Genomic DNA, 16932 nt, shown 5'->3' with positions numbered 1-16932 from the left:
GCTGAAACATGAAAAGACAGCACGTAATGTGAAGAGACTGCCTCTTTTCAAGTGGCACTGGCATTCTCTGGTTGAGGTGTCGAAGCCTCATTTGGTGACAATGCCAATTTAGAAGTATTTTCACCTCCTCCTCCCTCTCGTCCAAGCTATTTCTTCCTGTCTCTTCTAGAAAAAAAATATTTTGCAAAACTGGATTGGTTATGTCATTCATTTCACTGAATGAGACTGGCAAACACTCAGGTCAGTACAAATCAATGAACCACAGTGCTGCACTCTGGGGCAGAGAACAAGCAGTAGGAAATAAAAGGGATTTTGGAACCTTTTCACCATTTTAATGTGAAGCTACAGTCTGACCTCCCTGCTCCCAATATAAAAACAATGCTCAACTGCATCCATGGGTGCATGTCCTCATGTAGGCAGGGAACACCAAAAAACACACCATATTTGCTCACATACAGCATTCAGAACAAAAGAAATAAAAGGCGCTACTCATGAAACAACAATGGTGAATGGTAACAACAAGAGGAAGAACATGTTAGTAAATACCGTAAATAATAACCCATTGTTACATGCAAAAATATGAAGGATGCTTGCTACACTTTTTTGAGAAAATAAAGGGAACAGAGAGGGCAGAAATCAGTTTTGCTTTTACTGATCCAACAGCTGCTAGGATATAAGCAAAACCAGCGATACTCTACTCCTAACTTGCTGAAATACAAAACTCAAAAGCTGGTAACAAAACTCAAAGCTTTTCTTGTGGTTAACTACTTTCCAAGCTCTCAATGACTATATATATTAAAAACAAACAAACAAACAAAACCCAACAAAAACTAAACCCCACAAACAAACCAAAACAAAACACAAACAAGAACACCCACCCACCTCCAAGGGTCAGGGCAGCAAGACAATTTCAGGTAACTTGCAGAAGAGCAACACCAGGTGTGAATTCTGGAGACATTTGCTTAAATTATCAATTTCTTGTATTCTATGAAGTAAATTCTAACCAGATTTCAATGTACTATTTCTATTTTGTTTTGCCTTAAAATATTCAGAAATCCTTTACACAATTAAGATCTGAAGTTCTTCATCAAACTACTTTATAAAACCTCTTTACTTAGTTGTAACAGTGTTGATGGTATCAATAGCTTTTTCTTGGTTCAATAACAGCATTCTCCCACTTTATTGAAACTAGAGATTATCTAACCAGATATTTGTTGCAACAGTTATTTTCCAGCTTAGAAATTTATCTAAACACTAAAACAAACCTAAAGAGTTATTATGACAAGTAAAACCCACCCTAAGCATATAAAACAAAATCTTTGGAATATTTATTTCTATTCATTTCTGTAACTGTAAAAAAGCAGCAATGCAACAAAGCAGTCAGTACTTGGCCTTACCACGCCAAAAGCTTAACAATGACAAAACCAGATTGACTTTGTGAAAACAAAACAACAAAAGTATTATTTTTAAACTGAGAAAAGAAGAAAAAAACCTCTTGGCAAATACCTACATAGTAACATATTCTACTTCAAGTACAGCCTTTAACTGAAGTGCAGTAATATTCAATATTCTTATAATCCTAGACCAAGGCATCAGTAAGATACAGGTATATGAGAGTACAGATCTGTCATTTAAGGCAAGATACATTACAGAAACATCCTCAGCCAAAAAAAAGAGGGTGAGAAAAAATATAGCTTAAGTTTTCAGTAAAAAATAAATTTAAAAATGTTCAGATACCCAAGCAATTGTAATTTTGGCTTTTCTTAATATTTATCTTGACCTTTTGTATTAACACTACATAGTAACTACACAGTAGCACACACACCCCCTGCCACTACACAACTGCAGCCCAGGTAGTTGCAACTTAGCTCTCACACATTTCCTTTTGCTCTTTTTCTGAGGCAGCCCTAGAAATTAACTTCTATCTGGACAGGCAATCTATCCAAGTAAGTGCCACTATAACATTTCATCTGAAGAACAGTCTCTAATTGTATACCATTAACAATGCTGCTGAGATTAGCATTAGATCCGAGCTTCATTTCTGATATTTGACTTGATTGCATATTCTTTGGGTATGTATTTGAAGTGTTACTAAGAAAACATTAAGAGAAATAAATTGATTTTTAAAACCACTGTGCTTGAGTCTCACCCATTTCTCCTCCCCAAATCAAAAAAAGCCATATAAATTCAAGGATATCTACTATGACAAACTGAAGTTTGAAGTAAACTGCAGGACCCCCTCAAACCTTCATGGAATAATCAAAAAAATTGAACTTTTTTAAAAGCCATGACATTGGTATTTCAGTATTTCAACACTGATGTTTTCCAATGGCTAAAGGTTTCCTTTACATTATGGAACTGATTTGTTTGGGTTTTCGTGTTTGTCACTGTTAGTACACAGCTGGGAACATGAAATATTTATCTCAATAGGATACTGAAGTGAACTCCATCCCCCACTAGCCACCATAACTTTTTTTTTTTTTTAAACTTGCAGTAGAAGTAATCATAGCTACTGTACAGCTAGTAATCACAGCTCTTTCGTACAGCTAGCTGTACCAAGCTACTTTAGAACTGCTTTGCTTTCAGAATCCACTGACTTCTACATTAAATAACTCCATTTTCATTCATTGTTGCTGTGAAAAAGATCCATGGATACAAACAGGACAAGTTCCTGACTTTCTATACAAAGAAAACAATGGAAATTAAATACACAGAGCAACCAGACTAAGAGATGGTAAGCCTCTGGAAGAGGTATAAAACCATATTAAACAGCTTATGCTTTGGGTTTAGTCCTTTGAGGGATTATGCCTGGATCTACTGTATGAGTAAATGCTGTGTATCACATACTCTCAACATCTATTCAAACAGAAAGGAAGAGATACTGTCTTAATTCCTCCAGTTATAACAACATAGTCAAAAGAGATGAACCAGCAAAGAGGAAGTGAAGGGAAGAGGCATTGCTAGTCATTTGCCCATAGGAAGCCACAAACCTTATGGAGCAGTAAGCACAGCTGAGGTAGTGCGGCAACAGCACAGTTTCTTAGCTCAGTGGAGAATGCCAAAGCACACAAAGCCTACAGCCTCGTAGGCTACACAAAAGGCTGGAACATGCAAGCATGTGCACATGCTTCTATCTTCTTAAGTATGTGCTGCCTGTAGCAATGCCAGATAAAATATGCAGAATATTTTGTATGGTTTAAAGTAGTATTTTATAGTAACTTGCAAAATTACAGTCACTGAAGTGTCAATATTTATTAGCATTTCCAAAATCTGAGCAGCACTATTAATAAAATTAGAGCAGATGGAAGCTGCTGGCATATGTTGTTGGGGATTTTTTCAGGGGGGGAGTACGCAATAACAACTCCTCCACGGAAATTCATAGAGTTCTGAACAAAAAATACTCTATTGGTCATTCTTTTTATTAATGAGAAATACTTGCCTCTAGAAATCCTTACAATATGAGGCAAAAGCAACTTAGTGCCATCTGCACTGGCATAATTTAATAAAGAAAAAAGCCGATTCTGAGCATGTGTTGCTTTTCCATAGAGCTTTGAACAGAAAATTGAACTTTATTTGGCTTCTTAATACTTTTCATATTCTAAGTATGCTCTCTAGCTAAAGAATGTTAATACACCAGTAAGAGAGAAATGATTCGATGTAATGTTCGCCTAGGCTTTAGATCAGCAAACCAGAAAGAAAGACAGTAAGAGGCCCAATAAGCATTCAAAGCATTTTTTTCAAGCATTTTTTATCCAAGTTTTTAAAAAACATGCTTATCTTTCCCGAGAACTAAAAATTATTTAAATTTTAAAAAATAAATTTTAAAAAGCAGTATAAAATGCTAAAGCTCCACAAGCCAAAACATTCAATAACGGACACTGAGCTTTAAAACATATTTATTTTCCTGCAGCTTAGTTTCCCATATATTGGCCATTCTACATATGCGCACAATTACATGTAAATATATTATCATTCACTTGGCTCTTCAACAGATATTTATAACTGAAAAAAATTGCCTTCAGAATAACTTGAGAGATGATGCAGAATAAAATTCAAGTGCTTTGGAGGCAGTTATTACAACATATGAATAAAGAAGAGGATTTCTATTTTAATAGACTGTGCAGTTGGTCCAGAGGAAAAAAAAACAAAACACGTACTTACCACTGTGTTACTTTTTTCTCCCTGCTGCTTCTTCCCTGAGCTTTCAAAGCCAACATTCTGTTTAAGACAAAGGTACAAAAATTAGTCCACTCTATTCCTACCAGATAACAACAAACTGATATTTTATTGTATTGGATATTTATTTTGCTTTCAGAGTTATGGTTTTGTTTTTTAAAAAGAAAAGCTGTACATGTGTGTGAACAGCAGCTTGAAGATTTCAGAGAACTTGAAAGACTTCCAAGACAGTAAAAGTTACATATATACTTTTGGGGTAGATTATTTTGTGTGTGTACATAGTACAAAACGTTGCTTTTTGTGCAACTTTAGTTTTTATTTTATAGCATTCTGTCTACAAAGTTGTTTCATTTCTACTCCATTTTTAGTTGCAGTATTATTAAATCTCTTATATTAGACACCTCTTGCGCACAATTCTGAAGAAAGTTAAGAAAAAATACATCAGAAATTAACAGAACATGAAGCAAGCAGGCTTCTGCATCATTAACATTAGAAATTTTTCACAAAGTTGCAGAACATTTAATAAGGCATATCAGATCATTGACGCTACCTTCACTGAAGTAGAACAATTATAAACAAAAACATCCAGTGCATTTGACTGAACACATTCAAAATTAGTGGCTGGACCTATGGAAAGGATAAATTTTGCCTTCAACAAAGACAAAAGGAGAACATATCTTCAGAGGAATTAAATGTCACTATGGTCAGAATTGGTCATCTAACTGAGCATGGAGTCATGCAGAACAGCTAAGAAGCTGAGTCAGGCAGAGCATAATGTGTCAAATTTCTAGTACCTAGAAAAAAAAACTTCAGTTGTGGGGAGCACAGGTAGAAGCACAGGTAGTAGCTTCATTCAAAGGATTTACTTATAAATGGAACTGTATTTCATTTCTTTCCAATAAAAAGGCGAATCAGCCCATCATAAAATCATAATAAATGTGTGTCGTGGTTTAACCCCAGCCAGTGACTAAGCACCACGCAGCTGCTCGCTCACTACCCCCCACCCAGTGGGATCAGGGAGAGAATCGGGAAACAAAAAGGTGAGATAAGAACAGTTTAATAGGACAGAAAGGAAGACAGTAATGAGAACAATAACAATAATAAAATTACAGTAATAGTAATAAAAGGATTGAAATGTACAAAAACAAGTGATGCACAATGCAATTGCTCACCACTCACTGACCAATGCCCAGTTACTTCCCGAGCAGCGATCTGTCCCCCCAGGCCAACTCCCCCCAGTTTATATACTGGACATGACGTCACATGGTATGGAATACCCCTTTGGCCACTTTGGGTCAGCTGCCCTGGCTGTGTCCCCTCCCAACTTCTTGTGCCCCTCCAGCCTTCTTGCTGGCTGCACATGAGAAGCTGAAAAATCCTTGACTTTGTATATAAACACTACTTAGCAACAACTGAAAACATCAGTGTGTTATCAACATTATTCTCATACTAAATCCAAAACATAACACTATACCAGCTGCTAGAAAGAAAATTAACTTTATCCCAGCCAAAACCAGGACAATGTGTCCTCAAAAAATTCCTAAAACAGATTAAAATAAAAATTGTTGCAGGAGGAATTGAAGTTCCTTGGTTTGGGGTAAGAAACAAGCAGCAGTACAACCACAGAACAATGATGTCCTTTGAAGCCACGACTGCCACAGCAGGATTGCGCTATAACCAACTTTCACATGTTACATGTCCGAGTATTCCTCATTCAGGAGTCACTGGTGCCAGCTTCTGCATTCGTACCAAATGGACTCCAATGCACCGTACTGCATAAACCTATTCATTTATTTGCAATAGAAGGACAACCAGGGCATGTAAATAGCAAGGTGAAAAATTAATATAGGTAAAAGTAATATTAAAGCCTCAAGTCTTTCAAGTTTCCTCCTGAAAAAAAAGCCTCTATCACTTTAGCCAGCCTCAGAAATACAGAACAGCAGTACTCAAGACAATTAAAAAGATCAAGACAGACAGCAAGAATCAATCAGATTCTGAAACCTGGGTTCTTAGGAGGGAGTCTGTCAAACTGCCATGGCTGTATGCTTCTTTCCTTTCCCACAGCGCTTTGCTCCTACTGAAAAACTAATCTTTACGAAAGCTGTTCAGAGGCACTGTACACAAGCTCCCAAACAGAAGAAAGGCAAGTTTGCAATAGCTCTGCTAAGATAAGCAGAATTAATCCAGAGAATACGATAGTGCAGGGCTGGATCTGACAGCTGGACAGTCAGGTGATTGTGCCTCTGAAAGAAAAAGGTGTAAGGTCAAGACTTTGCAGGCGGAGCATTCAGACTAGAAAAATGATCAAAGAAATAGCTAGGTCCATAATCATCACAAAAACAACAAACCAAAAGGGATTACTTTTGCATCATTTCCTGACACCTGTTAGGCTTCCTCTGTTGAAATGCCCAGAAGAATAAAATCCAGTGGCAGGGAGAAATTACCAAATCATGAACTGTTTACAGACTTCCAAATCAAGTACAAGGAACTCATCCAATCCCAACCATCCAGAGGAGATAATACAGCAAGTGGGATGTGTGTGCTTCGGGGGAGGAATACACACCACCACCTGGATATTTCAGGTCATTCTGCTTTGGAGTTTACACAGCTATACACTGAACAGAAGACAGCAGTTACAGAATCAGACAAGAACAATGAACTCACTGCAAACGATGTTACCTTAATGTCACCTGAAACTCCGACATTGAGTCGGATAACCTGAAGCCTGTACTGGAAAAGAACAGCTAAGAGTGTGCTGTAACTACAACTGTAAGCACAGATGAGTCTCCAATAGCAGGTACCTACCAGGCTTCCACACATCCACATTGCCAGGTCCAGTTTGCAGGAAAGAACAACAAACTCTCAAAGAAAATAGACAAGGGTATTCTGAAGAGCCCAAGGTAACCACGCACCAGGACCTCAACTAGCTCACATCACCACTTTCCTACTTGTTTTGCACAAACAGTAACAGGTGCTTTAGATGACTAGTGATAAATTACCCTCAAGGTAAAAATACCTAATGAAATCTTATTTAACCCTCATGTGCTCTAGCACATGGTATCAACCACATCAGACTGAGGCTCAACATCTGTCAGGTTCCTCCAACCAAAAAAGTAGAGCAGAAGAGCCCTAACACTCAGCTTAAGATATGGGGAGAGTACTTGGAGGAACTATTGTATGTGTTCCTCCTGCTCTTACCCTTCCTGGGGTATAACTCAACTGCTGCTAGAAAACGCTTGCCAGATGGACTGCTGGTCTGCTCCAGTGCAGCTGTTCTGATCACTTTACTGCACCCTGGAGGCTGCTGCTCACATCTCCAAGTATTTCAGTTTCAGCTTACCACTGGTTTTAGATGAGTGAGGCCTGCAATTGACTCAATAAGCATCTTTCTTATTTTAATTTTCAGACATTTCACCTCAAATCCTCATCATTCTTTCAACTGCTTATTGGAAGACTCTGAACAGCTATTGATGAACCCAGAACACCAGTGGCAAACTTTCACACAACAAATCAGGAAATAAGGTTATACTTCAGTACACTGAATGACAGTGAACAACCCCCAGGCAGTTTTTACTTTCTCCAGTCTGTTTTAAAAAAAAAAAAAAAAAAAAAAGGCAGGGAAATCACAACACTTATGCTCTTCATTTAAGGAAGGGTTGGAAATAAATATCTTAAAAATTGCTTGCTTCAGAGACATTTCAGGCAGCCTTCAGCCCATGAAAAACACCCTCTATTTTAAGTAGTGAAAACAGTAAAACAGTGAATTATTTGAAGAAATATTAAGAAGAAGCCAGATTATCTATGCTTACTCTTAAACATCTACTCACATTCAGTGAGAAAGTATGTTTAGCTAAAAAGGCTTTAGATTTATCAAAATTATCCATAGTAGAGATGCGCATTAAGCAGAAGTAGATCTCATACTGCAGCACTAAAATCTGTCTTGTAAACCAAGATCAATTTCAGGCCAAGAGGTGAGTTATGTTTTTTTCCTTTTGGAACAGGGACCAGGAAGATGAAGGGTTCAGAGGCAGGCCATGGAAGTGCAACTGTACACACAATCAGCATCACTATCCTCAGTGAAGGAGGTTTTGCCTGCACAAGGATACCCATAAGCACAATATTTTTATTAAGTATCAGGGGAGTATATACAGATGTGCATAATCATTTCATACACAACAACAATAAAAGAAGTTTTACTGTCAGTGGTTACTGGCAAGATTCTTATTCAATCACAGCCTGCTACACAGGTGAGAAATGCATGCCTTACAGTGAGCAAGATTTAAAAAAAAGAATACCATATGATCTTGATTGAGGAAATAAAAGATAAACACAGCTGGCAAAATATTTATCTCTAGATGGCATACCTTTTGAAATCAAACAGACATTTTGCACAAAATAGAAAGGTCTGCAGACCACAGACAGTTTAGTTAATCTTGGATTCCCACACTGGGGAACCAGGATGGGCAAGAGGGGAAGACCAGGAAGACACAAAGGATTCAGAGACCATTCTCATGACAGAGTGCATCTTGTTTTTCCTGGAAGCAGATGCTGTCACCATGTCTCACTGCTTCTTGTTACTTTTGTTTCTTTCCTTGACTCTAAAATGTCTGGCTTTGGTTCAATCTCTGCTGCATGGATTGTCTCATTAATGAAAACCTGACAAGCTTCAAGAGTGGCACTATCTTTCCAGTGGTCTTGGGTGGACGAGTTTGTATTGGGTTTGCATGGCAAGCTTTTAGTAGCAGGGGGACTACAGGGGCAGCTTCTGTGAGAAGCTGCTAGAAGCTTCCTCCATGTCCAATAGAGCCAATGCCAGCCGGCTCCAAGATGGACTCATCGTTGGCCAAGGCCGAGCCCATCAGTGATAGTGGTAACGCCTCTGGGATAACATATTTATAAAGGGGAAAAAGTTGCTCCACAACAGAAACTGCAGAGGCAGAAAGGATTGAAAATGTGGGAGAGAAACAACTCTGCAGACACCCAGGTCGGTGAAGAAGGAGGGGGAGGAGGTGTTCCAGGTGCCAGAGCAGAGATTCCCCTGCAGCCCGTGGGGAAGACCATGGTGAGGCAGGCTGTCCCCCTGCAGCCCATGGAGGTCCACAGTGGAGCAGATATCCACCTGCAGCCTGGGGAGGACCCCATGACAGAACAGGTGGATGCCTGAAGGAGGCTGTGACCCTGTGGGTAGCCCGTGCTGGAGCAGGCTCCTGGCAGAACCTGTGGACCCATAGAGAGAGGAGCCCACGCTGGAGCAGGTTTGCTGGCAGGACTTGTGACCCTGTGGGAGACCCACGCTGGAGCAGTCCCTTCCTGAAGGACTGCAGCCCATGGTAGGGACACACGCTTGGAGCAGTTTGTAAAGAACTGCAGCCTGTGGGAAGGACTCATGTTGGAGAACTTCATGGACGACTGTCTCCCATGGGAGGGACCCCACAGTGGAGCAGAGGAAGAGTGAGGAGTCCTTCCCCTGAGGAGGAAGGAGCAGCAGAGACAATGTGTGATGAAATGACCAAAACCCCCATTCCTCGTCCCCCTGTGCTCCTGGGCAGGAAGAGGTAGAGAAAATCAGGAGTAGAGTTGAGCCTGGGGAGAAGGGAAGGGTGGGGGGAAGGTGCTTTAAGATTTAGTTTTACTTCTCATTACCGTACTCTGATGTGATTGGTAATAAATTAAATTAATTTTCCCCAAGTAGAGTCTGGTTTACCCATGACAGTAATTGGTGAGTGATATCTCCCTGTCCTTATCTTGACCCAAGAGCCTTTCATTCTATTTTCTCTCCCCTGTCCAGCTGAGGGGGGGAGTGATAGAGCAGCTTTGGTGGGCACCTGGTGTTAATTATGCTATATTACCTTAAGCAGTGAGACTGACCTACTTGAGGATTTGTTACCTCCTAGCACCAATGCTGTCACAGCTGCTGACAACCAGAATCCTCCAACACAGGAAGAGGACAGCTGATGGCACATTCTCAGTAATCACACGAAGATTCACATTTGCTTCCAGCATGCCCCAAAATAACCTGTATTTGGCAACACTCGATATGCTGCAGGGGACATGCAGTTGAGAAGTGTTCTGCCAAGGGATATGGGTATGCTCATCAACAACAATGGAATGGAAAAGGCACTTCTATATGTCCCTGACTGGTTACTTGCTATACAAATTGTATTTTAATATTATAAGTTTCGTTGTTTTGCCAGAGTATCTACAGTTCTACTAGAGATTTTTCTAATTATCTTAAAACTGAATGAAAAGCCTAGAGGATAGCAAAATGAAACTTTGTTCATTACTTACAATATCACAACAGCACTTTTGGACAAGACAGTTAAGGAAACACATTCATACCTGCACATATGCAGATAAATCAGATCTGCTGAATTTTGTTTTTGATTGCTTCCTCTTAGGGAAGCTGGTCAAAAAAGGGTCTTCAAGGCATAAATTAAGATTGTGAATTTGCAATGGGGTTGTGTGCTGAGGTTTTGGTAGTTTGGGAGGGGCTGCAGGGTTGGCTCCTGTGAGAAGCTGCTAGAAGCTTCCCTGGCTCCAAGTCAGACCCACCTCTGGCCAAGGCCAAGCCAAGCCCGTCAGCAATGGTGGTAGTGCTTCTGGGAGAATAGATTTAAGAAGGAGAACCTGCAGTGGAAAGGGGAGTGGGATGTGAGAGAAACCCCTCTGCAGACAGCGAGGTCAGTGAGGAAGGAGGGGGAGGAGGAGCAGGGGAGGAGGGGATGCCCCTGCAGCCCGTGGTGAGACAGCAGGCTGTACCCCCCCAGCCCATGGAGGGGAGCGGGGGAGCAGATGCCTACCTGCAGCCCAGGGAGAACACCATGCTGGAGCAGGGAGATGTCCCCAAAGATGGCTGTGACTCCATGGGAAAGCCTGCACTGGAGCAGTCTGTGCCTGAAGGACTGCAGTCCACAGAAAGGACCCTCTCTGGAGCAGTTCATGAAGGACTGCAGCCTGCAGGAAGGACCCACGTTGAAGAAGTTCATGGAGAACTGTCTCCCATGGGAGGGACCTCACGGTGGAGCAGGGGAAGAGAGAGGAGTCCTTCCCCTGAGGAGGAAGGAGCGGCAGAGACAATGTGTGATGAACTGACCCCAACCCCCATTCCCTGTCCCCCTGCGCTGCTGAGGGGGAGGACATAGGAAAAATCGGGAGTGGAGTTGAGCCCAGGAAGAAGGGAGGAGTGTGGGGGGGAAGTGTTTTAAGATTTGGGTTTACCTCGCATTATCCTGTTTTGATTTGAATGATAACAAATTAAATTGATTTTGGTTTGGTTTTTTTTCCCCCAAGTTGAGTTTGGTTTTTGCCAGTGACCATAATTGGTGAGTGATCCCTCCCTATCCTTTTCTTGACCCACAAGCTTTTCTTTCATATTTTCTCCTCCCCATCCCACCAGGGGGGAGGAGTGAGCAAGCTACCTCCTGGTGCTTTGTTACCAGCTGGGCTTAAACCACAACAAAATTTGACCTCAGTTTTTTTAAAGACACTATTTCCAAATTATTTCTTTCATCTGTGTGGTTATAGCTACAAAAACTCTCCCTGTGTAAGTGTTCTGAGTGCGAAGCATGGTTTTGCAACAAAACAAACATACCTAGATTTAGAAAAACTGCCTGGGATTCAAAATCTCCCTTTATAGTAGTGCAATTAGTGGAGAAATGTCCAATATGGCTGAGTTTGATCTCACCAGTGAAAAACTGCTATAATGCATGCACACCAGATAAGAGGAGTTTCTCAACTCTTAAAACTAAAAGGAATCATTTATGAATCAAGATGTCTATTTCTCAAAGCATAAGCCTCAGCATGCTCTGAAAAGTTCTTCTGTACTAAGAATAAAATATAACCTTGTTATTAAGCATAAACTATTATATCTACCACACCATCAGAAGGCCTAGGTGTTGCAGATGAGATAATCATATTGAGACTTTTAATTACCTTTAAGTCAAATATTCCCCCTACAAGCAGCAAGATAGAGCAGTGTTTTCCACTGTTTGCCCCAAATAATTATAATTGCGGAATGACGGAGGTTGGAAGGGACCTCTCCAAGTCATGTGGTCCAACCCACTAACAACACTACCACATCAGGGCCAACTTCAACATTTGATCCGACAAAGTCAGAAGCTACTTTTGAGTTAAGGTCAATTTCAGTATGTACAACAGAAAGCAGGTTAGTTGGCTTATTTGGAAACATTTCCAGGGGAGGAAGCTGAGATTTAGTGCTTTTTGTGAACCATGGAGATACATGTTTCTGTGCCTCCACTCTAGCAAAATTATGTAGTCAATGCAATTGCTATTTGAGATACTCTTTTTCCAAGTCTTACTAAAGCAGCTGAATAATCACACATTGAATCAATCATTCATGAATTCATGATATACAATGCTTCATCTCACAGTAATTCCAGTATCCTTTCCTACTGTGAAAATAAAAGTATCAGGAAAATCCCTTTATAGAACCAAGATGGCTTATATCGATAGATGGAAACGAAATTAGAGAAATAACTATTTAGTTGGAAATTATTTCTACTTTACAGGAGGTAGCAAATACATCCACCAAAGTAGATTCAGTGTTCGAACTTGCAAATTATTAATTTCTGTAGACCAAGGTTGCTTTGCAAAACATTAAATGTGAGGAGTATTAAATTGTTGCTAAATACTGTTGCTAATAATTCTGCTTAAGGCTTTACTGACATTTACTGGTTCTGTTACTGTGATGTCATTTCATTAGTTCAAACAACCAGAGACCAAGCCAGGAATGAAAACAGAGAAAATAGAGACATGACACTGTTTTTATACTCCAATCTTATGCTAAAAATTAAGAATTTTAGGAAGGCTTTAAAACCAAGCATTTAAAATATTAAAACACCAGGCATCCTTAAACACTGTATTTATTTAATATAGGCTTTTTAAACACAAAATAAACAGGTTTAGTGATCTATTTTCACATCAACTTGTTTCTTGTCTCTGTAGTACACAACACAGCAGTATCTGAACTTCGAATAACAAGAAACAAACCATGCACAACAGAAAATTACCTGATATCTTCGATCAAGGAGATATGGCTTCCTGGACTACTTACCTTGACGTCACAGACCATGCTTAGGGACCACCAAACCAGCAGGTCTCAGAACAGTAACAGTCTGCATCCCATGCACTGTCACAATTCTTTACCACATTACTTTTCTCTAAGTGACATTTGTGCTAACTCACTGACTAGCAGTGAGTAGCTGTGCCAAGCTACACACCAAGGTCTAGTTAAGCCTGAGGAAGCTTTGTTGTTAGTGGTAACACAAAGAATCCAACTTGACTCAATCTAGGAATTAAGAAGAAAAAGCAAAAAACCCTCATTCTTTGTAAGTTATGACAACTCTCACCCAAGCTTCAACCATTTCAAACATTTCCACTGCTGCTACAGAATTGACAACAACTTTAGAGAGGACTAGACATACCTACATCACATCAGGAGGCCAATTAGCACCACAAACAATGTGACATGAGCACTCGGAATAACAAGAGAGGCTGCAAATCCATGAGAAAACTATTTACATCTGGTGCCCTCACCCTTTGCTCCTATGCGACCCCCTCCCTTTTCACCCTTTTTCTCCCCTCCATTCTTAGGAGTTTCCCACCAGCACATGGATTCTAGACAGTGACAGCTCCAAATGGTCAGACCCTTTATAGGCCTATTATTGTTAGCCACAGCAAATGTGCTCATTCACAGCAGCACAAGAGAGACTGATGATGGGAAAGAAAAGGAATGTGGAAAATTTGGGAAACAAATGACTAAGAGAATAAGAATACTTAAGAGACAAATATACTAATTCAATCAGTAGCAAGATTTGTAATTAAGAACACGAAACTGAGTCATATACACATACTAAACTACACCACAATGAATACCACCATTTCTAGAAAGGACACATTTGATCTAAATTAAATAGGTGGTTAACTTGTATGATGCTATTATCACAAGCCTTATCTCTTTTTCCGTACTGCCTTTCATTACATAAACCCTTTTCCTTCTTCTACTTCATCACACTCACATCTTTTATTAGATATTGAAATACCTCATGGAGGGACATATCTAATTTTACTTGTGCAGTACTTAAGAAATAGGGTACCATGTCTTATAGTAACCATAGGCATGTATAAAATGCTTGTGACACCCAACACCCACACTTCTGTGAGCAAGGAGTGACTGGCTAAATATTGCATTAAGTAGATGCTGACTCATTAACACAGATAACGTGTTAAATACTTAGCATGAAGAAGATAGAAGTGATCTAGATACTAAAGTGAGTACTACTACCAAGCATGAGAGAAAGAGAAAGCACAGCGAATAAGAACCTTTGGCAAAGATTTTGGGCACAATATTTAACTGTATACTGAATTTACCAACAGCAACTTGTGAAACATAAGCAAAAAAGTTGCAGGATGAGTCATCCATCTGAATGACATCAAGACTGTCACAGAGTGTGCACTCCTGACCTAAAAAACAAATGACCTGAGATTCAAGTCCTCTTGCACGACAGTTAGGTATAGGTTTCCAACACCCCAGAAGAGCAACCTATAACTTATATAACATTACTAAGAACAATAAAGGTGGTATATTTCTCCCATTTAAAACCTAGGCAGACAGATATACTCTCAATATACCTCCTGTATCAGGCAGATGCTTTATCAGTTATGTCACAGCTTATGCACAAAATTGGATCCTAGAGCTGTTTCAGGTTACTGAAATACAGAAGGTTGTAGATACGTGATGCAGCAGAAACCTAGGCATAGACAGAATGTAGACTGCAAATTTTATAAATCTGTGAACGTTTGTGGCACTCTAAATGCATGAATTTGTCTTGTGCCTGTGGCCTTTTATTGCTACTGGCTAGTCCAGGAGATTCTGCAACACAGTTTGAACTAACCAGCTGAGGCTTTATATTTTAATTTTATCAAATTATGTATAAAATACTAAATTGTTAGAACCAATAACCACCTAGCAGTTGTCAGAAATAGGTTAGAAAATAGGTATTAGGAACTGGATGAATCTTTTACATTTCCCATATTTCAAACACACAATTTTATAACATAATGGAGATTTCAAATTAAAATTGTTTCAAAAATAGCAGAAACTAACAGCAAACAGTTGCTATAATTGTATACTTAATTATAAACCTCACTCTACCAGCCAAGTCATTGTTTGGCTTTGTAAATTCCTGAGTTCCCTTTCCTCCCAGGGCAGGGGTGAGTGCTGCTAGTCGAGCAACACTTAAATCTATTTTTAGATGTCATTTTCCCCCCACGCATGTGCAGGCATAACTTTCCAATTAACAATTGCTATTACGAACCTTTTACTTCCTTCTGCATTTATTTTGTTCCTCACTGCTTTACAAAGTCAAATTAGGAGACATCACTGACCAGTATGATTACAGGCACAATTAGCAATGGAGAACTTGCTTGAGAAATTGGTAAACATTCATAGCTACGAATGAAATTAACCTCAGCTGTGCTCTTAACATACAAAGTGACACAAAATATTAGGGTGTTATTGTTTGTTTCAGTCAGTTTAAAGGAAAAAAGAACTGTCAGACACTTTTTATAGCTTCAGCTGCCAATTATTGTGCACATCAATTCACTGTCATAACAGTACATCATTAACTCATCCCATAAGCACATTAGGAAGATCAATTCTTGAATGTCAGTGTTCTCTATAAACAATAACAAAGGAAGACACCAGGAAGAATAATACACTTCTATATTCAAATCAGGAATTAGATAGTGGAGCAGGAACAAAGCAGAATCAGAGATGAATTTTCAAAAATGCACTGATTTGAAGTATGGATATATTGTCAAGGCAAGTGTCCAGTATTAAAACTTTTTAATAAGCTATGAGCAATTGAACAGGTGTCTTGCTGGAAGTTGTAGTTTCCTGTTTGAATCGATATTAAATTCATAACTAACCACAACAGCTACTGATTGTGACTAAACATACACAACGTCAAACCAAAATGTATTTTTACTCTTACACTTCACACAGGCATGCGCCATCTGCCACTGAGGTATGATCCATTTCTCTGTGACATTATCACATTACTCTTGAAAAGACTAATACTGCTGCTTAATCTCATGGTTTGAGCCAACTTCTAAACACTAAGGCTTGGCTTGCTGTCAGATCTCCTCACTACCTGCCCGAGAACCAATGATGAAGGAGCAGATTGTCACTTTTTACCATATAATTTAAAGCTACCCAAACCCCTGTTGGAAGCTAATTTATATTCTGCAAATACTGTTCTAGAAGTGATTTGTTTCATGGATGGAATGGAGCTATAAAATCGCCCTGGATTTTTACTATGTAACAGGATAACAATCCTCTGGTAACACACAAAAACAGTCCAGGACCACAAGCCACCTGAACTAAAAGGCAAACAGTTAATTAAGGTAATAAAGATTTCTATCATTTGAAATCGCAGAGCTGCAAGGTAATTAATCCCCAGCTCACAAGAAAATTTAAGGAAAATAATATGCTGAATTCAACTGATTGGAAAATAGTCCTAGTTTTTTCTGTCAAAAAAACCCCCCACCTCTGCAGATTGAAGTAACCAATGCAGAGATAGCTTCTGAATCTGATAAAACAAGAACACAATTGCTATTTAAAACCCTGGGTAGAAGATGGCAGTGTCTGGAAGCAAACAGAATACAAGTTTGCTGTGTCGCCTCTGATAATTACATTGTAGTGAGGGTTGTTTTGCCTCAATTCTTCATGGCTTT

General features: G+C 39.5%; 1 protein-coding gene across 10 annotated transcripts in view; it reads right to left on the bottom strand.

Moving 5' to 3' along the window:
* Window positions 1-16932, bottom strand: part of ERBIN (erbb2 interacting protein) — a 127538-nt gene that overhangs the window by 75876 nt on the left and 34730 nt on the right. For all 10 annotated transcript variants that reach the window (XM_069776272.1, XM_069776277.1, XM_069776275.1 and 7 more), the window contains one exon: window positions 4162-4218. The gene's annotated coding sequence lies outside the window, so the exon portion shown is untranslated. The remainder of the gene's footprint in view (window positions 1-4161; window positions 4219-16932) is intronic.

Source organism: Haliaeetus albicilla, chromosome Z, assembly GCF_947461875.1.
Source record: "Haliaeetus albicilla chromosome Z, bHalAlb1.1, whole genome shotgun sequence".
Taxonomy (NCBI): Eukaryota; Metazoa; Chordata; class Aves; order Accipitriformes; family Accipitridae; genus Haliaeetus; species Haliaeetus albicilla.
Note: the sequence above shows the minus strand (reverse complement) of the source record. Positions and strands in the feature narration are given on the sequence as shown.